The 14629-nt window shown below is 33.6% G+C and overlaps 1 protein-coding gene across 1 annotated transcript in view; it reads right to left on the minus strand.

Moving 5' to 3' along the window:
- Positions 1 to 14629, minus strand: part of RASA1 (RAS p21 protein activator 1) — a 118080-nt gene that overhangs the window by 74332 nt on the left and 29119 nt on the right. The gene's annotated exons all lie outside the window — the stretch shown is intronic.

Raw genomic sequence — 14629 nt, forward strand, 5'->3', positions numbered from 1 at the left:
TTCAGTTCAAACTATAACCTCTGAAGATAATTCAAAATTTCCCTCTCTAACTTACCTCCTAAGATCCAGGGTTAAGTTACCTGTTAAGAAACTTCACCTTGAGGAGAATACAGCTGCATCTAAAAAATTGCAGCCTCTACAAATACGCACAAACGTATATACCTGCTACTCTTCTTTAATCATTTATATTTTTTAATGGCCACCAGCATCCTCCCTAGTGCCAAACTCAAAACTTCAAAATCAATTTTGATTACTTCCTATCTTCCTAACCATAAAGGTATTATCCACTTACAGACTGTACTTCCAACATCATTCAGATTATTCCTCCATTTTCCATTTCTTCATGGACTAATTCAGGCACTCTTTCCTTTTCATACTGTTTTCACCTTTTCTGCAACTATGTGAAAATGATCAGTTATTAAGGAGGAAGATCATCCTTTCCTTAAAAAACAGAAGAGACAAAAGAGAATGGGTAAAGAGATATTATTCGCAATCCTGGAATGGAAAAGGTCAAGACATAGTTGCCTGAAGGCAAAAAGTAAAGAAAATTATTTTGAGATGAAATTTCTGTAAAGGAAGAAACCTCAGTCTAATTCTAGTTTAATTTTTTAAGATCTCAAATAAGCAAAGGGATAAATGAACTTGAAAATACTCAACTCTCAAAATTTAATTATCTCAATAAAGTAGCAATCAAGGACATGAAGAAGGAAATAGTCCTTCAATAGTCCTTCAGTATGTTAAAATGCCAAAGAAACTCAACAAATACACTAGAAGTCTGGAAGATACCAACAAATGGTCTGCAGAGCCACTGCACCCAGCCATAATAGCTTTTGTCTGTACCATTAAGAGTGACTGTGATATGATTCTTTATTCATTTTGAAGAGTGAATAAGACAACTAAAATAACATAATCATTTTAATATAAAGCCCTCTGTATTTTAAATAATTTGGAAACACTCTGCCTTGCCCCAAATGTCACCCCAAAAAGTATATTTAAGGAGGTTTTGTTTAAGATGACCAAAACAAACTTTAAAAGGTGAGTACTATTTATATAATCTGGGTCACAAATGTGTCATTTTTTTAATCCAGTGTCATGATAAAAAGTGTTCAACAATGTAAATCATTTCTAACTCTCCCTTCAACTTTACAGACAGTACTGCATTTCTAATAGCTGCTGATCTTTCAATCTGGATATCTCAACTAACAATTCAATCCAACACATTAAAAAAATGATCTCATATTCTTCCCACAGCCTTTCTCTCCCAGTTTTTAACTTTGTCATTTACATCAATCAGGTCACCCAAGCTATTAGAACATCTACTGCTGTTTTATAAGGTTAAAAAGATACATCTAATTCAATATACTATAAACATCTCATGAGTTATCTTTGTCTCACTCCTCCTTCCCTCATATCCAATCAAAAAGCCTTTTCAGTAATCCCACCATATCAATGCTCTTTCTCCCATCCTATCTTTTCCTTTTCCTCTGTCAATATCCTTCCTCGTCATGTCCAGTAGTAATTCCCACAAAGGATCTTCCAGTTTATTGTTCATCTATCACCTTACACACCTGTAATATTCTAATATTATGGCTAAGCCTTAAATCACAAATCAAAAGCTGAACTGGTCCCACTGCTTATAAAATGAAATCCAAACTAATATCATGGTATTCAGTAATCTTTATGACTTGGCCAGTTTCCACTGGACTACTCACCACTTCCTAAACATACCGATAATGCACTTTCAAGCTGCTATCCCTTTGATCATGCTATTCCTTTAATCTGATGTGCCCTTGTTGCCATTTCTCTGCCCAAAGAAATTCATCTCATGATTCAGTGCCTGGCTAAAAGTGCCATTTCCTTGACTGTTCACAATTCATTTTATGTCCCTTGCTTAGTTCTTACACTTCCGGGGGAGATGTTTTTGGCTTTCTATTAGTCACTTTCATCACTAAATCAAAAGGTACTTGAGGACACTGGGAACATGCAAATCACATTCACCATTCTCTATCACCTGGCACAATGCCATGAAGATAGCAGCCCTTGCCTATACATAAATTCTAAAGTCATAATCCATTACACATTATCTAGTCAAATTGAAGAATGTCTGTGTTCTCCCACTAAAATTATTTCCTCAGCCTGCATAGTCCTACCATCCCACTGTAGAGATCTTTAATTCTTCCCTCCTCAGAATACCTATGCTTCCAGATAAGAGTCAGAATTCAACTTCTCAGTGATATCAGCTAAAGACTACCTTTCCCCAAAGTGATGTTTAAAACCAGAATGTCATCCTATCACATCAAATTTCTCTGTAGAAAAATGTGGTAGAAATATCACTCACTTAGACACCTCAAGACCCCCTACTTTGAACTCTCATAATATTTGTAACCAGTACAACTTAAAATCGAGAAAATTTAAAACTTATTTTAAATAATTTAAACATGAATTTTAAAGTAACACATGATGGAGTTATATGGCTAATATATTACTTATGTAAAACATTTTTCATAAAATTAGGTAAAGAGTAACACTTTTACATTTCGCACAACTCTTTAACATCTAACTTAATAAAAAAATAGCTGGATTTTCATATCCATTTCTGCATTTAATCTGTTGCTGTACATTTTGTTGTTTCATAGTGTTTAAAGATACAACCTAATTACTTTTAACTTAGATGAAATGTTCAATCTGACCATGTATAAAACATCACTCCATTCCATTAAATCCATAGGTCTATCATTTACTCACACATATTTTGTAGCATTATGGTCACATGAAAAATAATGGTTCGCTGAGCTATGTAGATTTTCCAGATGTTGACATTTCATTTACAATACCAAAGCATCACAGTCCTTATATCATCATTACACAAATACTGGATATTCCAAAGAAAGGCATGGCTCTAGTCCAATTCCCAGGAGTGAGCACTTAAGCCTTTAAAATACTCTACTTAATAAGAGTGGTTTTGTTCACTGGTAGCCTTGATCCACACCAGACAGTTCATGCTAACACTGTGACTTATGGTGGGGGCCTTGGTCCATTCAAAATCAGTTTCACATCTGGAGTCAAAATGATGGCGTAACAAAAGCAAGTCACTAACATAAACCACATGGGTGCTTCCGGCCCACAGAATCAACCTCCAATAAAAATCCTAGACACCAAAGGTCAGGTGTATTTTCCTGGTTGTAGATATTGCATTAATATTGTCACACATTGTTGCTGATAAAATTAAGGACTGTCCATATGACTCCAGAAGAACAAAAAAACCTGGAAGTTTTTATCTAGTCTTTCCTGAACTCTGCCCTATGAAACTTCTGACCACTGCTGATTTTAATTTCTCTTTACTGTAATAATGCTTTATTTAGGTAATAGTTTACCAAACTATAAGTATACTGCTGGGTTCTGTTAGTCCTGTTAGCAAATGACTAAACTTGAATGTGTAGTCTTAGGAACTTCCAAAAAAATCAATTTCATAGAAAAGTCATTAAGTTCCTAAATTCTTAGTTTCAGATACAAGGATTCCAAAATTCTAATTTTTGCCTGAAAGCTTGAATTTTGCTTGAAATTGTGAAATACTGTCAGTTCTTTTTCAAGAAAAAGTTTGTCAAATACTCAAGGCTTAAAAACCACTTTGTCAGTAACTCTTCAACATAAAACTAGAGAGCCATAAAGTGGCTATTTCAGCTCTCAACTCAAATAGTCAAATAACTGCTTTTCCTCAAGACATTGCACTTCCACATGCAGCATATAAGTATTTTCCTTTCAAATACACAGAATATTAAGCAGACATATACTGCAAGATTGCAACTTATTAAATTAATAATCTTTACTGTTTCATCAAAGACACCTGTGGGAAGCCATCATTATTTAGCAGAATCAAACTAAGCTGAGTCATGGGATGCAGAGTCCTGGCTTCTAGGAACTGTTGGAAAGCATGTGGCGCTACATGGAAGAGGTTCCCTGTCTCCTTCTGAAATTTTCCCCCTAAGAGGGTGGCTTTCCTAACTCCACCCTATTCTGTCCATTACAGAAGAAGCTCCTCCCAGTCCTTGCCCCCTTTACCTATATATTATTATAAATTATATTATAAATAAAAGAGAGTTGGGAGAGTTGTTATTGTAAGAGGTCAGAGTGGGTATGACCAAACCTGTCATGCCCCCTCTCATTTAAAAAGAGTATTGGCTCTTGTGTGTTTATTGAGTTGATAAGTTTTTGGGGGCAATAGATAGAAAAACTGCCAACATTCTCCTCTGGCAGTTAACCCTTTTCTCATCCATGAAGGCTGTGGCAGAGAGGCCCCCCACAGACACCCTTAAATTGAGGCTGGATTTTTTCTTTTTCCCATAAGTATGTGGCAGCAAAGAATACGATGACTGACTAGTACAATAAAGTGTCAGTGAATTCATTTATAAGAAGGCAACAGAAATTTTACCTCCCATCACTTTGTACCACCAGAACAAATGTCAAGAATGGAAAAATGACAAATAATGCCTTAGTACTATACAATTCATTTGACTTTACAAATCTCTTGAAAGAGTTTCACCAGGGCTGGGGTTGTGGCTCAGTGGAAGCGTACTTGCCAAGTATGCGTGAGGCCCTGGGTTCAATCCTCAGTACCACATAAAAACAAAATAAAGGTATTGTGTCCACCTACAACTAAAAAATATATTTAAAAAAAAAAAAAAAAAAAAAAGAAAGAGTTTCACGAAACCCCAGGATTTGGAACAAACAGTTTAGTGAAAAAAGACTAAACAAGACTTAATTGCAAGAAAGCTATTCCAATTGCTCTTTTGAATAGACTTAAATCTATCAGCTTTCACACAAAAGACCCAACCATCTTAAATATTATAACCAAAATATTAATTTAATTCCTTTTCTTCTATTTCTTTAGGTCAAGCCCACAAGCCTCCACTAGTTATAGAATTTCTGACTGTCATTTTAAATACAATCAATCAATTCTGTTATAAAAAATAAGTATAGAAATTTTGGAAATAAATTATTTCCATGTAATTTATTAATTCAACAAACATTATACTTTACTGATACACTCAGATTTTCTTATGCTTCCTAGCTTTGGCAGCATTCTGCTTACAAACCTTTTGATGATCCATCCCAGTCTCTTCAAATTACTAATTTTCCTTGACTAAATCATGAAATTCTTTTTTCTTTATAGAATTCTTTAAAATCCTTTAAAATTCCTTTGTAGTTGATGGTTTGCTATGTTCATTACCTTTCATATAATTTCAGCAACTACTTAGGGAAGTTTTACAAATAACTCCAAGTTATTCACAAAAGAAAAAACCTTCAAAACAGACAAGTATGAAAAAAAAAAAAAATAACTAAAGGAAAAAGACCAGTTAATTATAACCTAGTTCATCTTGAAATTCAACCAGCTTCTTAACATTACTTGCCACAGTCCACAACCTAAGTCTGTTCTCTGGTTAAGACAATATATCTCTCCTTCCTCTTTTTCCCCTAAAATGCTCCTCCCATGTCACCCAACAGGTGGCAGATCTTTCTACTAGTATGTATACATCAATTCTAGAAAAAAACCCTATCACATGTAAAACTTTAATATGAGAAGCACATTACAAAAGTATTCAGTAAATATTGCTACAACACACATGCTTAAAAAATAATCAATTTATATTCCCAAACCATACCAAAATAAATGCCAATTAAATATTATATTTATCAAACTATAAAAATGTTTATATGTAAAATATTGGTACATACAAAAATATTTGCTTAAAAGATTAAAAAAAGATCTGAAATACAAAAAATATTTCAAAATGTAAGTAGGAAGTGTACATGTGCTCATATATATGCAAGGATTATCACTATAGAGTAATATCACTGGATTAGATAAAGCTTGATTATTTAACCACTAATAAAGGTAAATAAATTATGTATATCCAATAGAAAACTGTGAAGAGAATAAAATAATGCAAACATACATAAGTATACAAACTATGCCTTATATACTACGATATACTACCTTCAAGTCTTCGCACACAAATTTCAGTGAGTCCTATCTTGACTACCCTCTCTTCTGGCACTGCCAATACCCCATTATTCTTTTATTTATTTGTGTTTTTTTTTGCCATCGCACTTATTACCTTTTATATTACATACAATTTATTCTTTTATGATATTTATTGCTCTTCTTCTTCTGGAAAAATGCAGCCTATAAGGAAGCAGGTATCCTTATCTATTTATTCATTCACCCTAAGCATCTAGAGAGGAGCCCAGCATTAAGTTTGAAAAAAATCATCTGCTAAATAAATGTACAAAACAGTGGCCAATAGTTAACCGCAGAAAGTATATTTTGGGAACTTAAGAGTCAATAAAAGAAGGGTCTTTTAATTAAGAAATACATATGTATATGTTCCATTTTTTCCTGTGCATAAATGCATACTGCCTACTGAAAAACATTTTTTTTGGTGACTGGGGGAGGGGGCAGTGGCGATTGGGAGGAAAGCTGTGGATTGAATCTAATACCCTGTGCATGCTAAGTATGTGCTCTACTACTAAGCTACCCTCACAGCCCCAGAAAACTTAAGATTCCCCATAACACAATTACATACTTTATACATATACAATAATGTATACAAGTTATACATATGCATATATCAATACATGTATATATACACAATAGCAATGGTTACTACAGTAAGATCAGGGAAGAAAGGAGTGGATACTTTCTTCCTGCATTGTTTGTTTTTAAACAAGAGGTATAGCATAATACTTGTCACATTACTTAGAGCAGAATAATCCTCCAACCAAGAAAAGCTAGAAAAGGAAAGTAAAATACAAAAATAAATAAAAAGGTTGGCTGCTTTTAACCACCTAAGAGCTGTTGAGAAAATCAGAACTTCATGAGTCAACATTTCAGAAAAAGTAGGAACCTCGAAAAGTAAGGTGCCATTCAGCAACCACTTGATACTTTTTTCCTCAGAACATTGTCTACTGTGGTCGCAAAGCAGGAGGCTGAGAATCCATGCAAAAGACCCAGATCTTCTGCCTGGATTATAACAGGAAGAAAAGAATCCAATTGAATTTTCATCAGTCTCACAAAGCTGGTGGAACGAATATTAAAAGGTGTAAAGGGCCAGGATTTAAGCCATAAAAGGGAGAGAGAGAGAGAGAACTGAACCATAGGCTGAACTATTTCCCCTCTAGACACCTTCAATGAATTCTGAAGCTACACTGATAAGAAATGAAGCAAACCCTATACAGCAAAAAAAAAAGAGTATGAAATTTTGTTATCCAGGTGATCTGATTGCATTCTATCAGCCTAACAGAAGGAAAAGTCATCTTTTATAGCAAACTGTCATTCAGATAGATATTCTATAAATTACTGAATTCAATGTCTGGCCTTTAATTAAAACTTAACAGCACGCCAAGACACAGGACACAATGAGGGACAGGGGGAAAGAAAATAAACAAAAGTATAATATAAACGTTTAGAAAAAAACAAAAATTTGTTTTTTTGAGAAATAAAATCAACAGATCCTAGCAAGACTGATAAAAGATGAAAATGTCACAAATTATCAATTTTTCAGATCCACTGAGTGACTTTTAAAATTATAGACACAGGGCTGGGGATATAGCTCAGTTGGTAGAGTGCTTGCCTCACAAGCACAAGGCTCTGGGTTCCATCCCCAGCACAGCAAAAAAAAAAAAAAAAAAAAAAAAAAAAAAAAAATATATATATATATATATATATATAGACAGAGACTTTAAAACAACAATTATTTGGGGCTGGGGATATAGCTCAGTAATCCACCACCTGCCTAGAGTGCCTGAGGCCCTGGGTTTAATCCACAGTATTGAAGTGGACCCAAATAAGAAGAAGAAACAGCACATGAGCACACACCATCATCAAAGCATATCATAGCAAAGTTGCTAAAAACCAAGAACAAGACTGAATTACAAAAGTGATCAGAACAGAAAGACATTATCTTCAATGAAATAGCAATAAGAATTTTTGCTAACTTTAAAAAAGTACTCCAAGTGAGACAAAATGGAGTATCTTTACATTTTTTAAAGAAAATAAGTGAACACACAGACAATAATATCCTTTGGAACAAGAACAAGTGTGCTTTCAGATAAACAGAAAGCAAATCTGTTGGCAGTAGGTGTTCAACAAAAAAAACCTAAAAGAAGCCCTGTAGGCACAAAAAAAGTTCCTACAGAGAAGGGTAGAAATGCAGTATAAAATGAAAGCATCAAAAACAATAAAATCATGGGTAAATCTAAATGTATACTGACTTTATAAAAGCAATAATAATCATATTTAATATGTACTGAAGCATACGTACAATGAAAATGCAGGACACTAATGTAAAAAGCAGGAGAAGGATAAGTAGGATTCAAGTATCCTAAGCTCTTAAAATTGTTAGGAAAGTGATAAAAATAAAAATTTTCAATGGACTATAATAAGCAAACAATATATGTTGTAATCTCTAGAATAATTACTAAAAAACTAAGATTACCAGACTGTATAAAAAAAGAAAATCCATTTAAGAGAGAGACATCTTAAAAAAGAATGCAGAAATGTTGAAAAGGATGGAAAAAGTTATATTATACTATTGCTAATCAAAAGTCCATGTGTTAAGCAATGCAATAATGTTTAAAGTTTGAACCGTGAGGGCTATGACAGACCACATCAGCGATTTAATTCACTCGTTGGATTTTAATAATCTGAATGGATTTAGTAAAAGATTATGAAAATTATAGGCAAGTGGGACATGGCTGAAGGAAGTAGGTCACTGGGGGTGTGTCCTTTGTGACTGTATCTGTTGTTGGTCCCTTCCCCTCTCTACCCCTGTCTTTGGTTCCCAAATGCCATGAACTGAGCCATTTTCCTCCACCACACCTTTCCAACATGATGTTTCTGTCTTGGAGCCAGTCAACAATGGACTGAATCTCTGAAACTGTGAACCTCTAGCCAAAATAAACCTTTTCCCCTCTAAGTTCTTGTCAGGTATTTTAGTCATAGCAGTGAAAGGCTAACTAACAAAACAAACAAGATTTTAAGACAAGAAATATTATTAGAGGTTATAAAGGGCTTTTCACGATAAAGGGGTCTTTTCATTGGGAATTTAAGCTAATTCTAAATGTGCATAAACCCAATAATGCAACATGAAAATATGTAACTTATAAAGAGAACTACACATAGTTCTAAAGAGAAATGCATACCAAAAAAACCCTGAAAACCAATATATCCACAACCATAGTGGAATGAGGCACTTTATATATTTTATATATATGTATATACTTTATATATTTTTATATATATACTTTATATATATTTTTCAGTAGTGCATAGAAGATGTAGACAAAAATATAAATTCCTTTCAAGTGAATATAGAACATTTACACAAAAATGACAAGCTGAATCAAGCAAGTCCCATTTCAAAGGGCTGAAATCATTTAGGGTAAGTTCTCTAGACTTTTTGGAATTAATCAAGAAATCACTTACCCTCCCCAAAAAAGAAAACTTCTAAAGCAACAGGTTATATATCAACATGTGACATGAAGCTGAGCCTATACTTTGAGAGAAATCTGTAGTGTTAAATGCTTAAAGAAAAAGAGGCCAGACAGAGGTACATACCTATAATCCCAGCTATTTGGAAGACTGAGGCAGGAGGAACCCAAGTTTGAGAATGGCCTGGGCAACTTTGCAAGACCCTACCTGTTACAAAATAAAATTTAAAAAGCTAGGGATGGAGCTCAGTGTTTGAGACCCTGGGTTCAATCCCTAGTACAAGGAGCAGGGAGGGAGAGACTGAGAACAATTATTTAAGGATCTACCTCAAGAAATTAGAAAAAAAGGGCTGGGGAGATAGCTCAGCTGGTAGAGTGCTTGCCTTGCAAGCACAAGACCCTGGGTTCAATCCCCAGTACCGAAAAAAAAAAAAAAAAAAAAAAAAAAAAAAAGAAAATAGAAAAAAAAAAAAAAGCTAAACTGAAAATGCAGAAATAAAACAGTAGAGAATAGAATTAATGAAATCAAAATTAGAAGTATAAAATAAAACTAGGAAAAAAATTGGTTTTGGGGAAGACTAATAAAAATGATAGATTTTAGCGAGGCTGGACAAATGAAAAATAAGGTCACAAATAATCAATTTCAATAATGAGAAAGAGATATCCTACAGATCCTATAGAAGAACAATCAGTTATACTATTATATGTCAAGAACTACTGCAAGCATAGACAAGTAAATCAACAAAAATCTGTAAGTAACACTCGCACACATATATTACTGTTGATTTATGACACAATTGAGCCTGAAAATGATGGGCTTTTTAGTTTATAGAAACTGGTCAACTGAATTTTTTTTTTCTTTTTTGTTAGCAGGGCTTGAACCTAGGGGTGCTTTACCACTGAGCTACATTCCCAGCTCTTTTTGTTATTTGGAAACGAGGTCCTCGCTAAGTTGCTGAGACTGGCCCTGAACTTGCAATCCTCCTGCCTCAGCCTCTAGAGTTGTTTGGATTACAGGTGTGTGCCACAGCGCCCGGCTTGGTTATCCATATTTTTAATAAGTGAGTCTTGACCTTGTTCTATACACATGAATCAATTTGATACTCATAGTACATCTAAAAGGGAACAATAAAAATAAAAAGCTTCTATGAAAAAATGTGTAAGTGCATTCATATCCTATGGCATGCAATGATTTCTTAAACTTGACAAAAATGTACCAATCATAAAGGAAAAAAAATCTATTAAAATTAAGAACTTCTGTTCATAAAAACAGCAATAATACAGTTGAAAGGGCAAGATGCAAAACTGAAGACATCTTTAACATATATATCCACCAAAGGACTCACAGATGAAATCAATATGACAAAAAGAGGACAAACCAACAGAAAACTGGAGAAGACATGTAAAACTACTTTATAGAAGAGGTTATCCAAATGGTCATTAAACATGTGAAAAGATACATACCTTCTTTAGTCAGCATATCAGGAAAACACAAATTCTAAATACAAAGACTTTTACCACCTGCCTACTACAACCACTACCATGAAAAGAATAAAAAATATTAAGTATTGACAAAAGTGTGGAACAACTTGAACTTTAACACATTGCTGCTCAGATGTGAACTGGCATAAACACTTTGCAAAACTATTTTGCACTCTCAGGCTTATTATGTAACATCCTATGATCCAGCAATTTTGATCCAAGGTATATTTAACTAACATAAATGTATGCACATGTTCATCAGAAGTCACTGCAGGAAAAACTCATAGTAATGCTATTTGTAAAAGACAAAACTAGATGCAGCCTAAACTTGACATCCATCATTAATAGAGATAATAACACACTGTGGTACAGACACATTGTAACACTCCAAGCAATGAAAATCAATGAAATAGTGCTATAAGCACCAATGTGGATAAATCTAATAAAACTAACACAGTTAATGAAGTAAGACACAAAAGAATATTATATGATTCAATTAAACAAAATTCAAAAAGTAAAAAATAAGCTACAGTATAAGACGTCAGGATTCTTTTTACCCTTGGGAGAGTTAGTATGGGTATCAGTCTAGGAACAGACACAAATGGACATCTGGCTCCTTGATTAAAATACAGGCTACACATGTACCATCTGCTTGTTCAAATTCATTAACATTCACAATGAACACTTAAAATGCTATGTTTAATGTGTCATATAAATAAAAACACACTTAAAAGTGTAATTCTAAATACAAAAAAAAAAAAAAAACCTTCATCAGAAAACATTTAACATTATAAGGGAGCACACTTAAAAAATATTAGAGTTAGTGTGTGTGTATACAAAACAATTACTGGGGAATCAAATATATATATATATATATACTAAATACTTCAAAACAGTGCACTGTCCAGACATAATCTTTCCCCTCATATATCTCATCATCTTGTACTGAACTCCAAATACTGCCTTATGTTTACATAAGTCAACACTTTGGTAACTTTTGCCAATTCTTTCATGATTTGTTCAATAATTTAAAACTTTAGTCGGCATTAGCAGCTGAATTCAAGGGTGACACAGCCAGGCCCTAGTCCTGCTTCATTTCTTCTGTGTTGACATGCCTCATATTCACTGAGGACAGAGATATAACAGGAATCCATGCTTCTATTCATTTAGCATGTGTAATTTTATAACTCTCAGGATTTTGTCGCTATTTTTCACTTTCGATGTTAATTAAGTAATTATATAAACTTCAATAACATCACTTTTTAAACTTTTCAAAAAAACTCTGAAGTTTATCTTCACATAAAAGTTCTTCCATCCTCAGTATCCTTACTCTAGAACTCATCATTTTAGCATGCTTAGAACAAAACAATCAAAATTATAGATATTTCAAACACAAATGCATGTGATTTTATTCAAAAATTTTCTGTTATGTTTCTATAATTGTCATTAGTAAGCAGAATAAGCTTCTTGGCTAAGGCGGCTTTCTTATTCCCTTCAAATCTAAATAAGTACTACTAAGGTATCTTTTCTTGCTCCACTGGTCATCTCTTTGGACTATAATGTGTGTCCAAAAAAAAAAAAAAATTACAGGAAAACAACATGATTTCTTGGCATTGATGTCTCCATATAAGTGTTAACACTCCACTCACTTACATATTTGATTTCCTTGCTCTTTCAATATTTATATTTAGGTTTCCGCTGGGCATGGTAGCAAAAACCTATAATCTCAGCAACTCAGTGGGGGGGCTGAGGCAGCAGTATGATGACAGTTTGAGCCACTTAGTCAGACTCTGTCTCAAAATTAAAAAAATAAAAAGGGCTGGGTTCAATGTCCAGTACCACCAAAAACATATCTTTCTGATTCTTGTGACAATTCACATCAGTCTCACCTACCACCAGAAGATGTGTCAAATGTTTCCCTTCTACAGAAACCACATACAGTGCTTGCTCTACAGCACATAAACTAAAAGTTAGAATGATACAGAGGAAAATCAGCATGGCCCCTGCTCAAAGATGGCATGCAAATTTGTGAAGCATTCTGTATTTTTTAAGTATTTGTATGACACCCACACACACAGAGCTAACTAAAATAGGTCAATTTACCTGACAGTAATAAGTACTTCACTACATATGTATATCAAAATATCAGGTAATATACCTGAAATTTATATAAAAAAGAAAAAAGAACCATATATAAACTTTACGTGTAAAATACATACTATTAAGATCTTCTTGAAAATTATTAGAACATCAACATCTCTGTGAATTTAAAAGATGCTACCATTATCCACAAAAGGAAATGCTGAATCATGATAAAGTTATTTTTCAATACAGTAATTCACTAAAAGCATTGAAACAACAAACAGGTTTTCCAAAGCCTACACTATGGGTCCTTTTACTCTAAGCACCAGGTAGACAAAAACTTATAATTGCTATTACAGTGTTTCTCAAAACATGCTCTGTTCACTAAACATGAAAGTTTAAGAAAAGCAGAGTTAAACAAAAAGCAGTTTAATATATTTAAGACTTTTAGAACTCTTCTGCTAATGTGCATTCTTGTTTTACAAAAGGAAAAAAAAAAAGCAGACTTAAAATGCAGAAGTTACCAAATTATGTAACTGTTGAAAAGGTCAAAGAATACAAATTCTTTTCACTACACAACAAAGTGCATCATTTAAGAAATGCTGTGACATGCTTATGAAACAGTTAATACTTGTTAATACTAGTTCCCTCTTTGTCCAAAACTCTGTTCTGATAAAACATCTACCATATTTTTCTAGGTTTCGATTAAATATATCAACAAATATTAAAAATAAAACATCACTTTCAAATGTACTGAAGTAATAAGAAGAAATGCAAGTTCAATGACTATCTAAAAAGGACAGTTAAATATTTATAAATAGGAATTTTTTAAAACCTACCAAATTTCATCTTTTTGCTAGTTTGAAAAAACTGTTCCCCTTATTTTGCTATCTCTTCTAACAACCTTTTTTTTTTAATTTTTTTTATCTAGCTTTTAATGTTTTACAAACTGCATTTTGATTCACTGTACACAAATGGGGTACATAATTTCATTTCTATGGTTGTACACAATGTAGATTCACACCATTCATGTACTCATACATGTATATAGGGTAATGATGTCTGTCTCATTCCACTATTTTTCATACCCACCTCTCACTTCCTTCTACATATTCTAAAGTTCCCCCATTCTTCTCTCTTCCCTCCCACCCCCATTATATATCATTCTCCACTTATGAGGGAAAACATTGGGTCTTTGGTTTTTTGGGATTGGCTTACTTCACTTAGCATGATATTCTCCAATTCCATCCATCTATTTGCAAATGCCATAATATTATTCTTCTTTATGGCTGAATAGTATTCCATTGTGTACATATAGCAGAGTTTCTTTATCCATTCATCTGTTGAAGGGCATTTAGGTTGGTTCCACAATCTAGCTATTGTGAACTGAGCTGCTATAAACATTGATGTGGCTGTGTTATTAGGGTCTGCTGATTTTAGGTCCTTTGGGTATAAACCGAGAAGTGGGATAACTGGGTCAAAAAGTGGGTCCATTCCAAGTTTTCTGAGGATTCTCCATACTGCTTTCCAGAGTGGCTGCACCAGTTTGCAACTCCACCAGCAATGTAAAAGTGTG

Source organism: Sciurus vulgaris, assembly GCF_902686455.1.
Source record: "Sciurus vulgaris genome assembly, chromosome: 6".
Lineage (NCBI taxonomy): Eukaryota > Metazoa > Chordata > Mammalia > Rodentia > Sciuridae > Sciurus > Sciurus vulgaris.